General features: G+C 43.0%; 1 pseudogene; it reads left to right on the forward strand.

Annotated features, from left to right (window-relative positions):
* Nucleotides 1-1,486: 1,486 nt before the first annotated feature.
* On the forward strand, nucleotides 1,487-2,368 carry LOC121025642 (protein Mdm4-like; annotated as a pseudogene).
* Nucleotides 2,369-4,645: the final 2,277 nt, after the last annotated feature.

A 4,645-nucleotide genomic window follows, 5' to 3' on the forward strand; every position in this document is an offset into this window, starting at 1 on the left:
TCTAATACAGTCTTGTTGCCCCCTTCCCTCATACTCCCAGCAAGCCTTTGCTCACGCTGTTTCTTCACTGGACTTTGACCAGCCTTACCCAATTTCTGAAGGTCAAGTTCCTGTCCTAATTCCTCCTCTATGGAGCCGTTCCCATTCCCATGTGGCCATTTCAAACCAACACACGTTCTTTTTTTTCATATAACAAATGCCAAATAACATTTCCTATGTGCCAAGTACTGTTCTACACCCTTAACATTATCCATCCATCCATCCATCCATCCATCCATCCATCCATTCAATCCCCACTTTATAGGCAGGAAAACTGAGGCACAGAGCAGTGGAATAAGTTGCTCAAGGTCACACAGCTAATAAGTGGAAGGGTCAAGATTCAAACCCAAGTAATCTGGCTTCGGAGTCACCACACTGAACCACAATGCTAAGATTCTTCTCGCTGGTGTGGGACTTACAGAAGAATTTGCAAATAATGCCAAGTGTGGACAGAGAAAGAAGATGTATGAATTTATCCTGGCTGGTATGACAAACTACTACACACTGGGTGCCCTGAAACAACAGTAATATATTCTTTCACAGTTCTGGAGGCCAGAAGTCCAGGCTCACGCTGTTGGCAGAGTCATGCTCCCTTTGAAGGCTCTAGGGAAAGATCCTTCTTTGCCTCTTCCTGGCTTCTGGTGGTGACCAGCTCACAGACACACAGGCACAACACCCTGACCTCTGTCTCCATCATCACATGGACTTCTCTGTGTGTCACTCTGTGGCCTCTTCTCTGCTTATAAGGACACCAATCATTGCATCAGGGCCCATCCTAATCCAGTATGGCCCCATCTTAACTTATTATATCTGCAAAGACCCTATTTCCAAGTAAGGTCACATTCTGAGGTCCCAAGTATACATGAATTTAGAGGGCTGGGGGGAGACACTATTCAATAGAGTACAGGAGAGCACAGAGATCGTTGCAGGACAGCAACTGTCTCTTACAAATCCTCAGCTACTATCAGTTTCAAAATGCTGCTGAGAGGCCTCTGACTAACACTTGCCAGATTCAGCTGAGGTGTAGCAAGCCATGGAATAGCTGTAAGTTTTGGTCAACAGACTGCAATTTCTTCAGTGCCAAGAGGACATCATTTAAAAACTTCTGCACACTGTCCAACATCTGATTGTGCTTGCGGGTTCTCCCCAGACCAAATCAATCAGATTAATTTTATGTGTACAACGAGTATGATAAAACTGCTGCTTTTGGAGAGTTTGCAGGTGGCAGGCGCACAGGTGAAATGGAGCGGCCGTGCATTATCTAGGCTAGCATATGATAGTGAAGTAGCCTTTGGTAGCCTGTGGCAGAGATCTTTTGCGGGAGCTATTTGGACATCGGAGCGTCTCTGTGAAATATCCAAGCCCGGTCTGTGATAAGCTAAGGAGTCTTGTCATCAGCACTCCTGGGCCGCAGCATAGATACTCTGAGCCAAGATCATCTGAGGCAATGTGCAGAGGAAAGTTCCAACTCCAGGACAAGAACCAGAGAGGATGGTGTCCATACTGCCTACCTCACCACGTCAATACTGAGCTCCTAGAGAAGGAGCTAGGTGCTGCCATGGTTTCAGGTGCTCAACATGATGTGTGGGTTCTAGATGAGTCGGTATTAGAGCACTTAGGTGCTGGAGTTAAAGGTGAAGCTGCAAACACTGAGCAAACAAGTGAAAAATTCGGGAACATAAGTGACAAAAAAGTGATTGAAGTGGGAAAAAAAAAAGGATCTTGAGGACACCACATCTGTAACTAATGACACTGGTGGAGAAGCTGCTTCTGAGGATGAGTGGTAGTGTTACTGAGTGCAAGAAATTGAACTCTCTAGACCAGAGACAGGTGTTGCTGTTGTTGGGCCCTGAAAGATTAGTATTTAGACTGTCCTAAGTGAGCCCATCATCCGTCGTTCCTGTTATCACTGCCACACCTGCAAAGAAGGAAAGTGAAGGCACTGATGTTCCTTATTGCCAAAGCACCATTTTGGCCCCAGTTATCTGAAGATCTGTAAGAAAAACCCCAATTTCCTGATCCCTGCAGCTCAGTGAAATGCTCAGATGTGGCTCACAGTTCTGAAAGCCCAGAGACCATCTCAAGCACGAGAGAACAATCAGATGGCCTTAGAAAGCAGAGACCAGACACACAAAATACAGAGGGCTGACTAAATCTCTTGAAGCTGTGTAGCATATGTGAGAAGTAGCCACGAGACAGAATTATTATTCCCGGAAGAACAGGCCACCTTGTCACTTGTTTCCACTGCAACAGATGATTAAAGAATCCTGGGGCTTCATGCCCTCTTTGCAAGAACATTCAGCTGGTTATTAAGGTTTTTATGGTCTAGCTGAATGGGCAAGTCGCAGAGAAATGACAACCAGAGCCAGGTCAGGGATAAAATTGTCAGTACAGAGCATCTTCACTCAGTGTGATCCACTGTATCCGTTCCCTGATTCATGCAAACGTCCCTGTGCCAGGACATTTTCACTTCTAAATTCATAAGGAATTGGAGAGCAATTCTTCAAAACCAGCTCATTGATCTGGGGGCTCTATTTCCATGAAAAAGCTACTTTAATCACTCACATCCTTCCTCTAAAAAACAGGTTCTGGGAGGGAGCAACTACAAAGACAAACAAAAATACATCCATTCACCAAATTACCTGAAGATTAACCTTCTCCCTAGTTTTCTTCCCCACCCTTCTCTTCTATTCTGTTGGAGAATGTTCTTTGGCACAAAAATCCAAGGTGGCTATGAGAAAAACACTAAAGCTAACAATCAAAACACAAAAATTATGAGACATGTTACTGATCATTTACATTACAGTCAAGCTACATGGATCTGAGAAGCCAAAAGGAAAAATAAGCTTGGAAAACAAGAGATTTGTTCCACATGTGCCCAGAACGATGGTTATCAAACTTTTTGCTAATATACCCCTCAAAGAATTTTGAGAAACTGTATGCTCTTTTCCATGTGAAATCTTTTTTCATTTTTTAATGTTTATTTTTGAGAGAGAGAAAGAGAGAGAGAAAGCGAGAGTGAAAGCATACACACATACATGAGCAGGGGAGGTTCAGAGAGAGAGGGGGACAGAGAGCCTGATGCGGGGCTTGAACTCAAGAACCATGAGAACGTGACCTGAGCTGAAGTCAGACACTTAACCGACTGAGCCACCCTGGTGCCCCTCTTTTCCACATTAAAAAACTGAGATATAATGAACATACCATAAAATACACAGATCTTAAATGTTCTTTTCCTGTAAGTTTTAAGCATTTGAGAACCCACCACCCAAAACAAGCTATAGAACATTTCCATAACCTGAAAATCGTCCCTCTGGCCCCTGTGCAGGTGATCTTCCATGTCCTGACTCTCACCCAGGGTTAGTCTTCGTTCTGCACATCTTTAATTTGACATCTAAATTTGCAAAATACACTTAATTGCTTACAAAGGAAGAAGTGATCAGCTCAAGTGTTCCACAGTTCCTTCACTGACAGGGAAGATGGAACCACTGAGTGTATTATTGGTAGCTTGTTACACGCAGAATTTTACTCAAAGATGGCTACTTCTCATACTTTGGGCCCCAGCACTCTCTCAGCCTTTTTCATGTTCTTTATTTATTATGTCCTGAATAACACTACCTCATCAGTATTGGTAAGAACATTTGCAACCAATAGTTTAGTGCTCTGAGTGAGCCAGTCAGGCCCACAGTACCCTTTCTAGAATGCTGCCTGCCCTAACAAGGAGGTAGGAATGTGTGCTCCCTGCTACAGTTGATCATTCAAGTTGGCATGTGTCATAACCGGCTTGGAATCATTGGATAACTGTTCGTGGGGGGGGGGATATTTTATTCCCCAGCTGGACTCAGGCATAATGACAAAGGAACAGACAGTGGAATCAGAAGACCGGGGTAGAAGACTCAATTCTGCCATTATGATGTGATCAGAGACAGACTCCTCACACTTCCTGAGCTGCTGTAGACTGTCAAATGGGACTAAAACCTACCTCACTGGGACACTGTGAGGAAAACGTTGGCGAGAAGAGTAAAAGTGCTTTGCAAAATGTCAGGTTCCCATCAGTGAGCTTTATCACTATTCTTTTAAACAGGAGGTAATACTTAAACTTCTTTAAGTCCCCCTGAACATTGCATGTAGGAGGTCTTAACAAATACGTGTTAACTGAGTGATATGCCTGTCTATAATAAATAAGAATAAAGAGTTGTAAATGTTATTGTTTAGGGAATCAAAAATTTGAAAATTAAATTCTCAACACACACACGAATATAGATTTCTTAGCTGAGCTTAACATGTGTCTATAAGATTCAAGAAACAAGACACATTCAGTTTAAAAAACAGTGGTCTGCAAATTTCCATCCCTTAGTAATCTGAAGATCTGCATGCAAAATCATCACCACTCATTCTTTTCCCAGCAGGAAAGTTAAGTAATAGCACACAGCGTAACCTCTGTTTGGAGAATCTATTCTCTATCCTTAATCACGTCTGCAGTTCTCCCAAGAACTGTTTCAAACATTTTCACGCTTACATAAATTGTAAAGCTGAGAATGAGAAATACTATTCTGGTAAGAGTAGGTCATGGTTGGTTTTCTGAATCTGGACAATTCATTAGTCC

Source organism: Herpailurus yagouaroundi, unplaced genomic scaffold (assembly GCF_014898765.1).
Source record: "Herpailurus yagouaroundi ecotype Mexico unplaced genomic scaffold, PumYag 67690, whole genome shotgun sequence".
In the NCBI taxonomy this organism is placed as follows: domain Eukaryota; kingdom Metazoa; phylum Chordata; class Mammalia; order Carnivora; family Felidae; genus Herpailurus; species Herpailurus yagouaroundi.